The 19,298-nt window shown below is 49.0% G+C and overlaps 1 protein-coding gene across 1 annotated transcript in view; it reads right to left on the reverse strand.

The window, feature by feature from the left end:
• Positions 1-15,441, reverse strand: part of GRIN2C (glutamate ionotropic receptor NMDA type subunit 2C) — a 98,622-nt gene extending 83,181 nt beyond the window's left edge. The window contains exon 1 of the mRNA XM_066613597.1: positions 15,380-15,441. The gene's annotated coding sequence lies outside the window, so the exon portion shown is untranslated. The remainder of the gene's footprint in view (positions 1-15,379) is intronic.
• Between the last annotated feature and the right edge of the window lie 3,857 nt (positions 15,442-19,298).

Below are 19,298 nucleotides of genomic sequence, written 5' to 3' on the forward strand. Positions count from 1 at the left end.
GGCCCCACTTCCACCCTCCACGCATTGAGGGTGTGTGCACAGAGTCTGCATGAAAAACAACTAGTACGTGCACGGATTCTCTCTGTGCCAGATTGTGCAGACAAAATGTGTTCATGTACAACTTACCCATGTACAGGCTCTAGGTACATAGTAACAATCCGTGAATGGGGGCTGGGAAGAGGGCCAGCAGAAAATTCTGATTTTCCCTCCATGCATTGATGCAACCTAGTTTTAGAACATTCCAATGGATGCCTCTTGCATTTCCTGGCCATCTGAATCCACTGTTTATAGTAATGTTTTTTTCTTCACCCATGTACACCTGTTGGGTCAGCACTTCATGCACTTGATAAAGTGGGCTGCAGTCCACAAAAGCTTATGCTACAATGGTTCATCTTTTGGGTGCCACAAGAGTCTGTTGTTTCTGCAGTAACAGATTATCATGGCTGCCCCTTTGGAAATACAGATGATGTCCCCATGCCTGGTTCAAACAGACAAAAGGGTCACCTTTTGGCAAATCTGTTACAAGATTTGCTCTAACTCTTTGACCTTGATCCAAGATATGGTGTGCTCTGGTTCCAATCCAGCAAAGCACTTACGCATGTGCTTAAACTAAGCACAGAATACAATGGGATTATTCACAGGCATAATGTTAATAATCATACTTGAGTGCTTTCCTGGGCTGGGGCCAGATCACTCACCTCTTTGCTCATCACTGTCCCCATCTCATAGCAGCTCCTTCACCTGAAGGAAAAGGGAGTCTTCTTAAGGACAAACACAAAGGTCAAACACCTGGACTAGGGCAGGAGAAGTGGCAACTGTGCAAGAGCCAAGTAGCAAACCTCACACAACAGCCAAGGACATGATAAAAAACAAGAATGCCACCTCCATTTCTAAATACAGAATGAAATTGAGGTCAGCACAATGCTGTGTGACTCCTGCTGAAATCCAGCCAGGACCCTTCACTCTTCTCACAGTGCCACAGGACTTTTAATGACAACAAGTGGTCAGACCATGGGAATAGGTCACCTCTAGCACAAGGTTGATGGAAGGGCTCTGATTCAGGAGCACCATGCTGGAATGCTGAGTCCATCACTCACATCCAGTTGGAACACCTTCAGCCTGCAACACAATGTCACAGCCACTCCGAATCTCAATAACAAAGACATACTTTAGGCACCTTCAAACACATCTATATTACAAACTGACATCCATTTTATATCAGTCCTAGTTCCCCTGAAAGAATCCTGGGAATTGTGAGATGCCAAAATACTCTTAAGAGATCCATTAAGACACAGTTCCAAAATGACAGTGAGGTATAATGGTTAGAGTGTTGGATCATGGCCAGGATGTCCCAGATTCAATTCCAGGCTCAGTCATGAAGAGCTTGTTGAACGTATTGCAGCTAGTAATTATCCATGTAGCCAATTTACTTCACAGGGTTGATGGGAAAATAAATATGGAGGAGAGAAGCTTGTTGACTACCTTGAGCTCATTGGAGAGAGGCTGGGATTAAACCAGCATAGATCTGTAGTGCAGAAATACATCCTCATCATCTCATAGTGCTAAAAGTGATATATCAAAAAAATGTTGTGGCGTTTGACCACCAAAGGTGCACCACCAAAGAAGCTTCTTTTCAAAGTGATCTTCACTGAATAATGCAATAATGAGACTCCTGCTCATTCTCCTGGGCCAAATGCCATTCACAGCACTGACCAAAGATGTCACCTTCCAACGCTCATCCTCAGCTTTCAACCTTCTAAAGACACAACCAGTCACTGATTAGTTCAACTGCCTCCAGATCAGCCTCATGTGGTGGGTATTCAGTAAAGCAGCTATGATTATGTTGCTAAACAGGTGGCAAAGCTCCTTCTACAAAAATCAAGAGTGAACTCTCAACAAGCTTTCCCGGTCTCCAGTTTAGCAAAATGCAGTCTGAACAAACATCTAAATAACCAAGCATGTCAAAGGGCATAAATAAGGGAAATCAAATAGGCAAGAGTGCTATTCAAATATGGTGATACTGATATGGAGTACTTGGAGCGTATGCAGTGACTATGAAATAATCAGAAGACTTGGGACCCAAACCTATCCAACTTTCTAGCACCAGTGCAACCACAACGCAGCCCCAAGGTAAGGAACAAATGTTCCCATACCTTGAGGAGGCCTCTGTGACTGCCTCCTCACCACAGGATGCAGTGCACGCCCCATTGGCACAGCTGCACCAGCACTGGAAAATTGGATAGGATTGGGACCTTAGTCTTTGTTCACAGATTCACATTAAGGGGTTTCACCAAATGTATGTCCTGGAAAAAGAAAAAAACAACTGTGGAGCAGTCCTGTTGTGGGTCAATCCAGGCTGATTTGGATTTCTGAAAGTATTACAAAGTTTAGAGACATTCTGAGCAAAAGAAGGTGAATAGCTTTGGCAGTCTTACCAGAACATCTGCATGTCTTCCAGTGAGCAATGGCCTTATCCTTAGAAAAATGGGGAGAACAATATTAAGTGATCCAACAGCACTAGACCCTGCAATCTGTGGAGAATATGTAGAGAACTCCCCTCCACAACTGGAACAGATCAAAGCCTGCTTTGCTTGAGAAAACTCTTCAGAACCTTCAAAACAGGTTATAGATAGACTTTTTTTTTTTTTTTAATACCGACTGTAACCAAATAAACTCATGCAGTCACCAGTCTCTGGCCAGGGAACCCTCTGAGTCTAACTTCTCAACTTTAAGACAGAGTCAGTTCATGCAAGAGACAAAATGAGGACATCTCCTTCTGCTGTGGCTTGGGCAAACACACCTCAAACAATTTTTCACTGCAATGCACCACCTTCTGAATCCTGTCTCCTCCTCCCAGCTGAAAGGGGGTCCTGCTCTCTTGTAGGATGTGTCTCATTAAAACATGCACAGCAAAGACTTAAGAGTCCTCCTGCTCTTTGAGAAGCACATACCGTTCTGAGAACCGTGTGGGGCCAGACTGCGAGATTCTCCTAAATCTCATCTACGAGGGCACATGCAGAGAGAGGTGGTGCATCTAAGTTTCAGATGTCAGTTTTTGTATAATATGGATATGAGCTCTTGCCATTCTTACACAACAGCATCAGAGGAGGAACTAGTCATTGATTCAATTAATGCACAGGAGTTATCTAGTTAACGGTGCTGTATCCATACTGTTAGGTCGCAGATATTCCAATTTACTGCACACCCAGCTTTTCTGGATATTTACCTTGTACAGCACAGCCAGGACCCATCACTCAAAGGCTGGCTTTGGAGTCAAGACCAAATTGACCACAAGGAAATCATTCATGAGCAAAAAAAGCAGCAATAATTATCAAGAAGGCACACAAGGCTGTGTGGAAAGAATATCCCTCATACACAAGCAGTAAAATGAGGGGGTAAAATTGTTTGTCCCATTTCAGATTGCAAGTAGGGTACCATTCTGAAAATACTCCCCCTCAGTGGCGTCATGAGAATTCGAGTCACCCGGTGCGGGAGGCCTGCGCCCATGTAGTGGGCGGGGCAATGCCCCAAGTGGGCATGGTGATGTACCATTGCCCCACCTCCACCGGTTTTTTGGCTGTACCTTTTGTTATAACACAGATATTTCAATGTGGTTTGTTTCATTGCATTCTGCATGAAATTACGCATTGATTGATATATAGCATGATGGTCTTATTCCTCCAAACTCTGATTTTAGTGATTTTGAAAACTTGTAGAGTCTCTCTCTCACACACACACACACCCGTATCAACTTACTAACACCTTATTGCAGCAGTTCTCAAACTTTTAGCACTGGGACCCACTTTTTAGAATGACAATCTGTCCAGGACCCATTGGAAGTGATGTCATAGCCAGAAGTGACATCATCTAGCTAATTAAAATAAATAATTATAAATAATTAAATTAAAATAAAAGAAATAATTAAATAAGGGGGAGCCAGTCCTGTTCCACTAAGTGAATCTACTTTGAAGTAAGTCCTATTGTGGTCAATGGGGCTTAGTCTCAGGAAAGTGTGGGTAGGATTGCAGCCTGTGAGCCCAATCCTATGCATGTCTACTCTGAAGTAAGTCCCATAGTGGAGCTTACTCTGTAGTCTGCCTGCAATAAGGACCCCCCCCCCCAAAAAAAAGAATCAGTGAGATTTCCAGCCCTCCCCAGTGCCCAGCTTAAAGTTCTTCTATTTCAGGCACATCAAGATAAAGGCCCACCTGGCTTTGCAAGTGCAAAACAGAAAACTTTCCCCTTACCAGTTCAAGTCACTTTTTTGACCTTTTTAGCGGGGGGGGGGGGGGGGAGGCTGCCTCTGGACATTTGTTGCACTCTAGCTCCATCGAATCTGGACCATTCTGGTGTTCTCACATTCCCCTTTACCTGGCCTGATCACAAGCCAAGGCACGACTGCCTACTCATGAGTAAAAGCGACATGAGGCTGCTTCACTTTCCATAGGGCTCCACAGACTCGCAGCTAGGAGGGGGGACCTCCTTCTCTGTGTTTTTTGGGGCTGCATTCATTGGATCAGGACCATTCTGACCTCTTTGGAGTCCTCTCAGCCTGCCTCTCAGCCTGCCTTAAGTAGGGCAACGTGCGCTACGGCTCACTTTTACTTTCCATAGGGCTCCATGCATTTTTTCCTTCCAGGTTTTTTGACCATAACCTTTGAACGAAAGGAGCTATTTCAATTCTGTTTTTTGCACTGCACTCCGCTGGCCATTCAGCATCCAACGGTGTATGGCCTGACGGGGTAGCTCCTAACACCGCGATGTTAGCACGTCCTCCCCCCAGGGCACATCACCCCCCGGCGCGTCACCCGTGCGGCCCGCACCCCCCGCACAACCCTAGCGACGCCAGTGCTCCCCCTGTAAATAAAAAAAAGTTATCTGCACAAGAAAACTAGCATATCAAGGAAAAAAAGGTCTAACATAATTTGTTGCCCAGCAATGCTCATTTTCTACTTGCAGAGAATTGGATGAAGTTAATAAGGAGTACTTTCAAAAATGGCTCCCTCTGTTTGCAATCTGAAGTGGTAAAATCCCTTCTTTCTACCTCATTACACGACCACATGATGAATTACTTGTAGGATTTACACTACTGCTCAATTACTTGTAGGATTTACACCACATTTACACTACACTACCACGTGATGAATTACTTGTAGGATTTACACTATCACATGATGAATTACTTGTAGGATTTACAGAAGTAACAGGCTTTGGTATGAGACGATACTACAGAAAGCGTATTCAGTACCCATGAACTCATACAGATATTACTAACTGAAGCTTGTGGTTGCAGATTACCGTACTGACAGGCTACATTGCTAGCAAAAGATAAACCCACAGCCCAATCCTAACTAAATCCTCCCATGGTGATGCAACAGTGCCAGCACGGACTATGCTGCATCCCGTTGGGGAATTTCAGCTGCTGGAGATCTCCTTGGGGACATTTGCTCCATTGCCCAAGGTAAGGCCCAGCTGCCGCAATGGGTCAACTTGGACCTGCACCAGCAATATTGCTGGCGTAAGTCTAAGCTGATCCATGCAGGTGGATCAGGCCCAGGAAGGGGGCTAGGACATGGCACACACTAGCGCTGCTGATCCTGCCCCTCTCCCGGGTCAGATACACCCACCCCCACTCCCATCTCCTCCTACCTTTCTCTGGCCCTGCACTGAACTTACCTGGTCCAGCAGGTTTCCTTCGCTCCGCTGGCTCTGGCCTTCCTGTCAACACACAGGCTCCCTGCACTGCTGCAAAGTGCTTTACAGCATATTTGCAACAACACACACAATGGAATATTTTTATATAGGATTGGGCAGTCAGGCAATAAATTCATAGCTCCAACGTGGACAGGAACTATATCTATCAGTTTGCCTTTCTAGTTAATTGGCACAAAAATGGGTGAGCTCTGGGTCAGCCCCAGGAGTGGCAGGGTCAAAGGTGGAGCATTCTCATGTATCCTCACCCTCCCCACAGGGCCCCCCACTCATCACACAGTCGTAGTGAGCCAAGCACTGGTGGTGCCACGCGCAAAGCACAGCAACCGACAATAGTTGGTGGTGACATGATGACGTCACAGCCAACTGCTTCCAGGATGCCCATTTTGGGCCAGTTGGACATGGGGTGGGTAGACACACAATACACACACTCCACTCACCCTACCGGCCTCCAAACCGCTGAGGTTCCAGCTGCAGTAGCAGGCAATCTGCTCACCATGCCAGTGCAGGGACCACCAAAGTGCATGAGCCGATTCTGTCGGGCAAAATGTTTTAAGGCAAGCCCTTGGTGAGCTGCTATACATACGTAGCGCAGCAACAAATAAGAGATGTCTGGTCTAGAGGGTTGAGCCTCCATTTGCCTGAAGATAACATCTGAAGGTCGCCAGTTCAAGGCCACCGGCACCATGAACGGGGAGACCTTGAAGCAGCTGACAAGCTAAGACGAGTTATTCCACCTGCTCTTTGTAAGGAGCTGCTTGCCAGCTTGTGTGGGAGGAGGCCAGAAAGTGATACAGACCCAAAAGTTCCATCTGAAATGTTGTGTGGTTCTTGAAAGATAGAACCTTTCTTTAATTGTAAAAATCCCTATGGGGATTTAGACAGCCTGCCTATGTAAACTGCCTTGAATTAAAGTCTGGAGAAATCTGATGACCAAGAAAGGCGGTATATAAATACCTGTATTATTATTATTAGGGGTGCACCTGGATTGATAAAAAAAGGTACATTCTCACCATCTCCTCAAAATGATAAGGCTGTCTTGTATTGCCCCATCACAGCATTGATCCATTAGATTTATGTATTTAGTCAATTTGTATACCACCTTTCAGCATGAGTGCTCTCAATAAATAACTTTTTTTTTAAATTTACTACATATAAAATAAGATGAACAACAGAAAAACAACATGGCAAGTATTAAATACAGCAGGCAGACTAAATCATAATCAACTAAATATGAAAGCGACCCAGGAAAACAAAAAGCTCTTTGCCAGGTTCCAGAAGAATGAAAGAGTAGACACCCAATGAGCCTCCCAGAAGGGCATTCCAAATTCCAAGGGCATCAAAACCTTTGTCCAGTTGCCACCTGCCTAACCTCTGGAGGCTGGTATACCTAGCGGAGGCTCTCAGAAGATGATCTTAGCATTCAGGCAGGTTGATGCTCAGAATGATCCATACAGAGTATAAACTGGGAAAACAGAAGTCAAACAGCAATAAGGCTGTGGATAGCCAATTCCATTCACTCCAGATGCGATTCATCTGTTCTGGGAACCATCTAGTGCAGTGTTTCTCAAACTGTGGGTCGGGACCCACTAGGTGGGTCGCAAGCCAATTTCAGGTGAGTCCCCATTCATTTCAATATTTTATTTTTAATATATTAGGCTTGATGCTACCATGGTATATGACTGCATTTGGGGAAATTATTATTATTGCAGACCTATGACAAGTTGCATACCTTAGTCAAGAGATCTGCAACTTCATTCTTCAATTCCTTAATAACTCTTGGGTGGATGCCATCAGGGCCCGGTGACTTATTGATCTTTAATTTATCAATGAGATCTGAACATAAGAACATAAGAACAGCCCCACTGGATCAGGCCATAGGCCCATCTAGTCCAGCTTCCTGTATCTCACAGCGGCCCACCAAATGCCCCAGGGAGCACACCTGATAACAAGAGACCTCATCCTGGTGCCCTCCCTTGCATCTGGCATTCTGACATAACCCATTTCTAAAATCAGGAGGTTGCGCATACACATCATGGCTTGTACCCCATAATGGATTTTTCCTCCAGAAACTTGTCCAATCCCCTTTTAAAGGCGTCTAGGCTAGACGCCAGTACCACATCCTGTGGCAAGGAGTTCCACAGACCAACCACACGCTGAGTAAAGAAATATTTTCTTTTGTCTGTCCTAACCCGCCCAACACTCAATTTTAGTGGATGTCCCCTGGTTCTGGTATTATGTGAGAGTGTAAAGAGCATCTCCCTATCCACCCTGTCCATCCCCTGCATAATTTTGTATGTCTCAATCATGTCCCCCCTCAGGCGTCTCTTTTCTAGGCTGAAGAGGCCCAAACACCATAGCCTTTCCTCATAAGGAAGGTGCCCCAGCCCCGTAATCATCTTAGTCGCTCTCTTTTGCACCTTTTCCATTATGTCTTTTTTGAGATGCGGCGACCAGAACTGGACACAATACTCCAGGTGTGGCCTTACCATAGATTTGTACAACGGCATTATAATACTAGCCATTTTGTTCTCAATACCCTTCCTAATGATCCCAAGCATAGAACTGGCCTTCTTCACTGCCGCCGCACATTGGGTCGACACTTTCATCGACCTGTCCACCACCACCCCAAGATCTCTCTCCTGATCTGTCACAGACAGCTCAGAACCCATCAGCCTATATCTAAAGTTTTGATTTTTTGCCCCAGTGTGCATGACTTTACACTTACTGACATTGAAGCACATCTGCCATTTTGCTGCCCGTTCTGCCAGTCTGGAGAGATCCTTCTGGAGCTCCTCATAATCACTTCTGGTCTTCACCACTCGGAAAAGTTTGGTGTTGTCTGCAAACTTAGCCACTTCACTGCTCAACCCTGTCTCCAGGTCATTTATGAAGAGGTTGAAAAGCACCGGTCCCAGGACAGATCCTTGGGGCACACTGCTTTTCACCTCTCTCCATTGTGAAAATTGCCCATTGACACCCACTCTCTGCTTCCTGGCCTCCAACCAGTTCTCAATCCATGAGAGGACCTGTCCTCTAATTCCCTGACTGTGGAGTTTTTTCAGCAGCCTTTGGTGAGGGACCATGTCAAATGCCTTCTGAAAGTCCAGATATATAATGTCCACGGGTTCTCCCAAATCCACATGCCTATTGACCTTTTCAAAGAATTCTAGAAGGTTCGTGAGGCAAGACTTACCCATACAGAAGCCATGCTGACTCTCCCTCAGCAAGGCCTGTTCATCTATGTGTTTTGAGATCCTATCTTTGATGAGGCATTCCACCATCTTACCCGGTATGGATGTTAGGCTGACCGGCCTATAGTTTCCCGGGTCCCCCCTCTTTCCCTTTTTAAAAATAGGCGTGACATTTGCTATCCTCCAATCTTCTGGCACCATGGCCGTTTTGAGGGACAAGTTGCATACCTTAGTCAAGAGATCTGCAACTTCATTCTTCAATTCCTTAATAACTCTTAGGTGGATGCCATCAGGGCCCGGTGACTTATTGATCTTTAATTTATCAATGAGGTCTGAAACATCTTCTCTTTTAACCTCTATCTGACTTAACTCCTCAGTCAGGTGGGGCCGTTCGGGTAGCAGTATCTGCCCGAGGTCTTCTGCCGTGAAGACAGATGCAAAGAACTCATTTAATTTTTATGCCATCTCTAAGTCTCCTTTTATCTCCCCTTTCCCTCCCTCAACATCCAGAGGGCCAACCACTTCTCTGGCGGGTTTCCTGCTTCTAACATATTTGAAGAAGCTTTTATTATTCCCCTTAATGTTGCTGGCCATGCGTTCCTCATAGTCTCGCTTAGCCTCCCGTATCACCTTCTTACATTTCTTTTGCCACCGTTTATGTTCCTTTTTATTCTCCTCATTAGGGCAAGACTTCCATTTATGGAAGGAAGCTTCCTTGCCCTTCACAGCCTCTCTAACTTGGCTGGTTAGCCATGCGGGCACTCTCCTGGATTTAGTGGAACCCTTCTTTCTTTGCAGCATACACCTCTGCTGGGCCTCTATTACTGTTGTTTTAAGCAGCCTCCATGCACTCTGGAGAGATTGGACTCTTTTTACCCTCCCTTTCAACCTCCTTCTAACCAGCCTCCTCATTTGGGGGAAGTCTGCCCATCGGAAGTCAAGGGTTTTTGTTAGAGATTTGCCTGGTATTCTTCCCCCAACGTGCATGTCAAAACGGATGGCAGCATGTTCACTGTTCCCCAATGGCTCAGTAACGTTTACATCTCTAACCAGGTCCTGCATACTGCACAATATTAAATCCAGAGTCACCTGTCCTCTGGTGGGCTCCGTGACTAGCTGCTCTAAGCCACAGTCACTTAGCATGTCAAGAAATCCGGTTTCCTTATCGTGACCAGAACACAAATTGACCCAGTCAATATGAGGATAATTGAAGTCCCCCATGATTACAACCCTGTCCCTCCTTGTCACCTCCCTGATCCGTTTCCTCATTTCAAGGTCCCCATCCGATTTCTGGTCTGGAGGACGATAGCACGCCCCCAGTATTACATCGCTGCACAAGCCTGGTAATTTAACCCACAGAGATTCTACAGTGCAGTCGGACCCACCTTCAATCTCTACTTTGCTGGATTCTATCCCTTCCTTAACATAAAGGGCCACCCCACCTCCAACACGCCCCTGCCTGTCCCTCCTGTAGAGTTTATAGCCCGGGATTGCGTTATCCCACTGATTCTCCGCATTCCACCAGGTTTCCGTTATGCCCACTATGTCAATGTTTTCCCTTGTCACTAGACATTCCAGTTCTCCCACCTTTGCTCGTAGACTTCGGGCATTCGCATAAAAGCATTTGTACACGGAATGCCCTAGGATGGGCTGCTTATACGCTCCTTTGTCCCTGCATCCTCTCAGTGTGCCAAACCGTCTATCACATCCCATCACGCTACCTTTCCCAATTTCATCTCCTACTCTGCCTTTGTCTTGTTGTTCTCTAACCTCCCCATCCTCATCCCATAGGGACGAGGAGTCCCGAACCGGATGCCCCTCGGCTCCTGTCGGCCTTCCCCCATGGATCAGTTTAAAAGCTGCTCTGCCACCTTTTTAATGTTATGCACCAGCAGTCTGGTTCCATTCTGGTTCAAGTGGAGCCCGTCCCTCTTGTACAGGCCCCGCTTGTCCCAAAACGTTCCCCAGTGCCTAACGAATCTAAACCCCTCCTCCCTATACCACCGTCTCATCCACGCATTGAGACCCCTGATCTCCGCCTGCCTAGCTGGCTCTGCGCGTGGAACAGGTAGCACTTCAGAGAACGCTACCTTTGAGGTCCTGGCTTTCAGCTTCCTGCCTAAAAGCCTAAATTTGGCCTCCAGGACCTCCCAGCTAGCCTGGACCTCCCACCTCCCAGGACCTGTCCTTTTAACAAGCTACTATGTATATACTTTTAACAATGATAGTAAGTGGGACTTGCTCCTGGGTAAATGTGGGTAGGACTGCAGCCTAGGATTGTTAAAAATTTTCCTGCTTGATGATGTCACTTAAGAACATAAGAACATAAGAACAGCCCCACTGGATCAGGCCATAGGCCCATCTAGTCCAGCTTCCTGTATCTCACAGCGGCCCACCAAATGCCCCAGGGAGCACACCAGATAACAAGAGACCTCATCCTGGTGCTCTCCCCTACATCTGGAATTCTGACTTAACCCATTCCTAAAATCAGGAGGTTGCGCATACACATCATGGCTTGTACCCCATAATGGATTTTTCCTCCAGAAACTCGTCCAATCCCCTTTTAAAGGCGTCTAGGCTAGACGCCAGCACCACATCCTGTGGCAAGGAGTTCCACAGACCGACCACGCGCTGAGTAAAGACATGACCACTTCTGGTCATGACATCACTTCCAGTGTGTCCTGACAGGATTTTCATTCTAAAAAGTGGTGCTAAATGTGTGAGAACCACTAATCTAGTGGTTTCCAAACTATGGGTCAAGACCTGATTTTTGGTGGGGTTGCAGAACCAGCAAGCTGATAGCTGACAGGGAATATATATTGAGCCCTATGGAAGCCAAAACTAAGCAGCACATGCACATTTACTTGTGAGCAGGTGAATGTGCCTTCATCCACTTTCAAGGGCAGGCTGAGGGGAACGCAATCCCACTAGAACAGCCCCAATCCTATGAATGTGGAGCTCACCAAATGCACAAGAAGGTGCCCCCCACCCAGTAAAACAGAGTCTTGAGCAGCTGGTACATCACAACTTTTTTCAGTCTCATAAAGTTAGGTGGGCCCCAATAGAGTACCATTTTAAAAAGTGAGTCCTAGTGCTAAAAGGTTTGGGAACCACTGAACTAGAACACCCTTGTTTCCACCTTCCCCCAACAGACTCCCCTGCCCACCTTCTGCATCTGCAGACTAGATGTGGTAGATATTTCAGAGGGGAGCTGCAAGATGAGTAATCTGTCCCCTGAAGCATTTTACTGGAGAAAGTCCATGCAAAAGCTTCTGCAAGACTTTCTTACAGGGATGGCCCAAGGTGTCCCGGTGCCCGAGGCAGTGTGCCAAATGCTGCACCCCTTCTATCTGGTGATGTACCAGACTCTCCTCCACAGTTTCTCTTCTGCTCTATTCCTTTTTCCAGTCCAAGGAGTAGAAGGAGCAGAAGATGGATGAAGGTGAATGCCCCTGGCCAATATGCTGCCTGAGGCCACTGCTTCAGTTGGCCATATTGATGGGCCAGCACTGCAGTCTGAGGATAGGAAAAGCCCGTGATATTGTGGGGTTGATGGTTAAAGAGATTATTGGAGGTAGCACATTAAATGAAAGAAGAGTCCTGTTGGATCAGCTGCTGAAAGGGTTGAGGCCTGAAATACTTGGCTGAATTTCAGCAATACTGAGGAGATGATGGAAATAAAGCAAATGAAGAGAATAGGAGGCTGGAAGCGCAATTGAAGGCAGAAATGGGGAGATTTAGGCAAAAAACAATACCTGAAAGATGAACAGCCAGAGAAAGGGATAAAATCAGTGTCCAGGACTGATGCACATCCAAATTATTGCTGAAAGAACCAGCTTGTCCTGCTGGTTCCTGCATTTGAAGGATCCCAACCCAGGCAGACACACATATCAACCCAAGCACTGCACAGAAGGGCAAATAAGGAACTCAGAAGCTCCAAACATGAACTAACAGTGCTCTGTCCCAAGATACTCTACTGGCATGACAATGGATATAAATACTGGTAAGCTATAAGAGATAGGGGCAGACTCCCAAATTATTTTTAAAGAGCTGTAAGGAGGTGCATGACAGGGTCACAGTTTTTCCTCAGGACCTGCATTCCTGGGTCCACCTTCCTCCTTATCCTAGTGACTGTGCAGCACAACATCAATTCTGCCAGCTCTCTTCTTTCCCTAAGAAATACAGCATGTGAGGATGGGCTGATGTGGTTTCGGGTTGCCAGCCTGGTTTTTCTGCATGCTGCAGATTTTTTTCTCCCTGATGGTACTTTCTAAAAGTGTATTAAAAAGAGGGACGAAATATAGCCTCTTTAATCCATATTTCCTAAAGCCCAACAAATAAGCATCACATAAGTCCTTATTTAGGAAAATTATTTAAAAGGGAGATTAGGGGTCGAATGGATTGAACAGCCTCTGCTGCTGTACGAAGGGTGGTCAGCTCAAGGCACTTCAGAGACCCATGGCCCCTCCTGAGGTCAGGCAGAGGCTGGCAATATATCCAGGTGCCTTTTCAAGAGTACACCATTGCTTATTGTAGTCTCCCCTTCCCAGGGCTGTAAGCACAAATGGGGGACCCAGCCTTGACATCCTGGAAAGTTTGCTACTGGCAGCAGGGCTAGTATGAAAGGTTTATGAAGCCTCAGGAAAAAAAAAAAGTGCTGCCCATTTTTCTGCCTCGGAGCCCAAGAGCTAACACTTTCCAAACAGAGTGCCAACATCTTTGGACCCCAGAAATCTCTCCCATCATGTTTTGCAGGACTTCTATTCCAGTCAAGCATGTCACCTCATCCATCCACTTTGTCACCGTTCCCAACATTTCTCATGCAAAGTTCCAAGTGGAGGAATTATTTATTCTATGAGTACATTGCAATTTAGAAAACACATAAGAGCAATAATCAAGTCACACCTGCTGGCAGCCATAATTTTATTGGTGCTGTTGTAAGCCTGCAGTTGCCATCACACCAAGGTGAAGTGTGGGTTGAGAAAGAGTGCATGAAGAAATATAGGTGGGAGAAAAGGAGTCGAAGAACGGTATAGAAAAGTTGCTGTAAGAGTCACTTGTAAAGATAACCTCTCAGGACACAACCCTTCAGGATGTTATGCTGTGCAAACTCCGTTGAAATTAATGGGAACTGCACCAGAGCACAGATGCCTCCTGTTATAATTTCAAAGAGACTTACTCCCAATTCACAGGACAGCAGCCATACACAAACCCCACTAAAATCAATGGGACTTAAAAAATGGCTTAAGATGGCCTGGATCATATCCACTACTATTAGTATAAAATAATTCATCAAGTAGCCAAGCCAATGAAGATGAATGAAGGTGGGGGTGGGGAGTATGCAGAGTCAAGGGGACACACAAGGATTGTTGATTTTCCCAGGCAAACCACAGAAAAGAATTGAGAGTGTGGCAAAGAACAGGAGGGAAATGGGGAAAATCGACACCTGTCACTCAGCCAGGACAAGAAAGATACAACACAGAGGGGGAAGTGGTGATGCAATCCTCCCCCCTCCCCCCAGCTACTTCAGTTTTCACTGCCATGGCTTGTCTCTATTTCCCTTACTCCTTCCCCTCCTCCCCCAAAGTCTCTTTCTCCATCACTCCTTTTCCCTCTCCATCTCACCCAGAAGCTCCCACTACTCTTGGGGAGTTTGGATGAGGGTGAATAAATAGCCATTCTAAAACTCTTATCTGGCAAACCGCTTCTTTTTCCCAACCTGGGTCACATATATTTAAAAGATCATCATCATGATGAATTAATTTCCCTTCTTGCTTAGGTCCTCCCGCAGCAACAGTTGGAAGGGGGGGGAAAGCGTTATCAGGATCAATTAAAAGAGCAGGATGGAGGTAAATGCCAAGAGCTAAGAAGCAGCGTGGGGAGAAGGGGGGGGGGAGAGACAGCGAGAGAAGAAGGCATTTGTCACCGGGACAAGCCTCCCTCCCTCCCTCCCTCCAGGGCTCAAGCGCAGACACGCAAAAAAGGGGGGGAAATGCAGCTTAAAAAGGTCGCCTATGGATTAGCCAAAAATAAATGCAAAGTGTCCTGCTGCCTCATGCGATGTTACGCAAGGTGCTCGAGGGGGCTGTCAGGACGACACCCGGCGACTCCTAGGGGAGCCAGGCGGCGTCCCTCGGCCCTTGAGACGCCCCAAACACCAGCCCCAAGGAGGGAGGGGCTCCTTTCCTCCCCACCGAAGGGAGGGAGAGGGGGGGGTCTGTGGAACCGACGAGGGGGGCAAGGACGAGGGGGCTCCGAAACGGGAGGGGCGCGCCTGAGAAAGTTCCTCCGGCGGGGCTGGGAACTTGGAAGGGGCGCCCGGGGCTGGTCGGAGCGCGCTCGGGCACCCCCCCCCCGCCCGGAGGCGTGACATGGAGGCGAGACGGCGCGGGCAGCCCGAGCGCCTCTTCCCGGCGACTGTTGCTGCGCAGGCAGAGGAGGAGGGAGGAGGTAAACAAAGCGGGGCTACTTACTAGAGGGCGGCGGGCTGCATCCCCTGCTCTGCGAGGCAGGTCCGGGCTCCTCACGCTCTTCGAGGGCAGGCGAGCGCGGTGGTCCCCCGCCCCATGCGCCTCCCAAGCCTCCGCCGGCTGGCTCGGGGAGGAGGAGAGGCGAGAGCGGCGGCGGCGACCGCAAACTCCTTCAGCGCGTCCTCCTTCCCGCCGGCACCAGACGAGTGGCGGGAAGGAAGGGCTGCCCGCCTGCCTGGCTGGGGAGGCTGTCAGCAGTGCATCCTTCGCAGGGGGCTCCCCAGGGAAGCAGAGGGGGGCGCCCACCCGAGGCCGGCAAGGGGGACGGGGCCCTCCGTCCGGAGTCGCCCTTGGAGGAGGCGAGGGGGCTGCGCGCTCTGGCTGCCGGCGAGGGTCTCCTTCGCCCACCCTTCATCTCCCTCCCCAGCCCCCCATGTCCCCGGCCAGGGCGCAGGAGGCGAGCGGGACGCTGCAGAGGATCTTCGACAGCAGCGCGGCGCAGGGCGCGGGCGGAGAGACCGGGCTGCTACTGCTGCTGCCGCCGCCCTCCCCTTCGCCCGGGGCCGGCTGCGCTGCCATCCCCTCCCCTCTAACCTTGCCTGAACCCTCCCGCAACTTGGCGCCTAGGCTGGCGGCCAGGCGCAGGGAGGGGACAGGTGGCTCCGTTTAAAGCACCCAGGCTCCGTTCCCAGTTCGCGCAGGAGGACTGGAAGGCGCGAGGGGACTCTGCCTGCGCGCTCCCCGCCCGTGGTGGGGGGCACAGGGACGGGACTCCTCCTTTCCCTAGTCCCCCCGCGAGTCACTGACCGGGAAGAGCAGGCAGCGCAACCCCACCCTGTCCCTCCCTTGCAGGGGGTCAAGAGCCGCGTGCGCCCCCCCCCCAAAAAACTCGGGGTGATGCCCAGATGCGCGCCCTGGACGGCTGCTAGGAAGGTGCAGAGCGCAGCACTCAGCAGGCGCCTGGGTGGACCCAGGGAGAGCCGAGACTGGAGCCGGCGCGGGGCAGAGACCTCCAGCTAGTCAGTGGAGTGGCCGTGGTAGCCCCCGGCCACCTGCAAGGCGCCCTTGGCTTCCAGCCGCCCTTCTCCAACGCGCCGGCTGGCAGGAGCTCTGCTCTGCCCTGCGGCTGCCCATTTGCCCGCCTTCTCCCCGCTGCCATCCTCTGCTGCTGCCCACGCTCGTCCCAGCTCCCCAGCACGGGCTTGGCGTCCCACCAAAGTCCTCCTCGACAGCCTGTCTGCCCCCTTAAGCCTGCTCGGACCCACCCGGGCCCTTAAGGAATGCGGCGTGGGAGGGGCTTGGAGGGGTGGGGGTGCCCTCCCCCCGCACGCGGAAAGGGGAGGAGGAGAGCAGCAAAGCCCTCGAAGGCGGGAGCGGCCAGCTGTCGCCTGGACCCCGGCAGGGCTAAAGGGCATGTGGCCAGCCGGCTTTTAATTTGTGCTAGAGTGGAAGGAGGGAGTGGGAAGGGAAACAGGCTGCACGTCGTGAAACCCTTCCCCGGTAAAGGCTTGTTGGTGGATGGGGATGGGGTAAAGGGGAGGATGGGTCCCTACTGGAGCAGGGATGCAGTTTAGTGGCTCAGCATCAATTCCCCAGCACTCCCAGGTTGAGGACTAGTACCATGCATTAACTCATTTTTGCTCAGCCCACAGGTGTACACATTGGCTCCTGTTGGATAGATGGGCAGAAGTTTACAAGAGTCCATGTTGCATTCTGCATTCTGATTGGCTCCTTTCTTGCTCTTGAGGACTTTGAGGGTATTCTGACTAAGTCCAAATGTGCTCCATATCCCTTTGGCTGTATCTTGCTGGAGAAGTTGTCAAGCCTTCTGCTGTACTCTGTTTGCCCACTGACTCTTCTACCCTGCCCTTGGGGCTTACTCAATGTCAATGGGGCTTACTCCCAGGTAAGTGTGGATAGGATTGCTGCCTCAAATAATTAAATGGGGGGAAGAGATGACAAACAGGTGGCAGAGCTTGATTTTCCAGAGCTCCTGGTTGCCTCCACCACTCTCAGCCAGCCACCATCTTTGCCCAAACACAAATCCAAGCCCAAGAGTTCTCATGTCTGATATTTATTTCATGGATTTCTATCCTGTTTTTCATAAAATGTAACCAGTGTGGCTTGCAAAAGTACAAAACAAAAAAGTAAGAATCAAAATCATTGGGTTGTATCCCAACCTTCACTTCTGTGAACAGCAAGCTCTCGGGGATAGTGATAGCTGATTCCCCCTAAGCCCAGAGCACTCATTTCCCACAGAGTCCTGTTTTCCTCTCCCCCAAATCCAGAAATCTCCAGAGAAGTTTATTGGCAAGTACAGAGGATTCTTGGGGTGAGGAGGCAAGGAAGGTCATTTCCCCAAATGCACTCCTTAAGGCAGTGGTTCTCAAACTTTTTAGCACCGAGACCCACTTTTTAGAATGACAATTTGTCCCGACCCACTGGAAATGATATAATTAACCTGGAAGTGATGTCATGGCCAGAAGTGACATCATCAAGCAGGAAAATTTTTAACACCCTCATATGACAAAATCAAATTTAAGTAAGGAAATTCAAAGTTTATAATAAACTTCAAAAAATTTTGAAAAAAGAACCCTCCTAACCCTCCCAAGTAGTTGCTGATCTGTTTAAAAAAAAAATTCCCAAACAGCCCAAAGGCTGCAATCCTATCCACACTTACCTGGGAGTAAGCCTCATCGACTATCAGTGCTAAAAGCATGTACACATGTTAAAAGTAGCCTGTTAAAAGTATTAAAAGTACAGATCTGTAACATTTCCCCAAATGCAGTCACACACCATGGTAGCATCAATTCTAATACTGTATATTAAAAACAAAATACTTATTGAAAAGGATAGGGACCCACCTGAAATTGGCTTGCAATCCACCTAGTGGGTCCCGACAAACAGTTTGAGAAACACTGCCTTAAGGGATCACCCAATAAAAGCTAAATAAAACAGCCAGTACAGTATAAACATACGTAGCAAATGAAAGTATCAGAATTTCTGATTTATGACTATCCCAAACCACAAAGTAGACAACAACAATAGTGTCTACTTTTAGATTTAGAGGCACAGGGGTGATCTCCAGCATGGTTGCCTGGCCATGGTACCTCTGGGTATTTCACTAGCATTGGCATATGAATGTATATATGCAGGGCTTTTTTTTCTAATGGAACGCGGGGGGACGGAGTTCTGGCACCTTTTTGCAGGGGCCCCTCCCCTTTGGAGGCATTCCAAGAGGGGGGGGAGCAAAATAGAAGCATTCACTGGGTGGGTGCTGGGGGGTGCAGGGTGGGCGGGCGCCTGGCCCCTGCCTGACCGCACAACGACCCCCTCCTGCCCCCATCTCCAAACTCTCGCCTGAGCCCAGCCCGCCTCCCCTCCCCCCACACTCTGCTTCCCCACGCAGCTTCCAAGCCGGTGGAGGGCGCGGGGGACATGCGCCAACGCCAAGGAGGAGAACGGACAGCCAGCCAGCCAGCCGGGCTGCAGCACCCACAGAACGCCCAGGTACTGGCTTGGCAGAGGAGGAGGGGAAGGAAGCTGGCTGGTGCAGCCCCCTGCCAATCTGCAGCACGAGCCTAGGCGTGTCTACTCAGAAGTATGTCTCATTGTGCTCAATGGGGCTTGCTCCTGGGAAAGGGTGCATAGCCTTGCAGCCTGAGAGCCCAAGCATGTCTACTCAGAAGTAAGTTCCATTGTGTTCAATGGGGCTTACTCCCAGGAAAGTGTCATAGCCTTGCAGCCTGAGTAGACAGGCAGGGGAAGGGCTCTGTGGCTGCAGTCCTCTCCACCCTTTCTTGGGAGGAAGCCCCACTGCCTCTAGTGGGACCGACTTCTGAGTAGACAGGCAGAGGAAGGGCTCTGTGGCTGCAGTCCTCTCCACACTTTCCTGGGAGGAAGCCCCACTGCCTCTAGTGGG

The sequence above is a fragment of the Tiliqua scincoides genome, chromosome 2, assembly GCF_035046505.1.
Source record: "Tiliqua scincoides isolate rTilSci1 chromosome 2, rTilSci1.hap2, whole genome shotgun sequence".
Lineage (NCBI taxonomy): Eukaryota > Metazoa > Chordata > Lepidosauria > Squamata > Scincidae > Tiliqua > Tiliqua scincoides.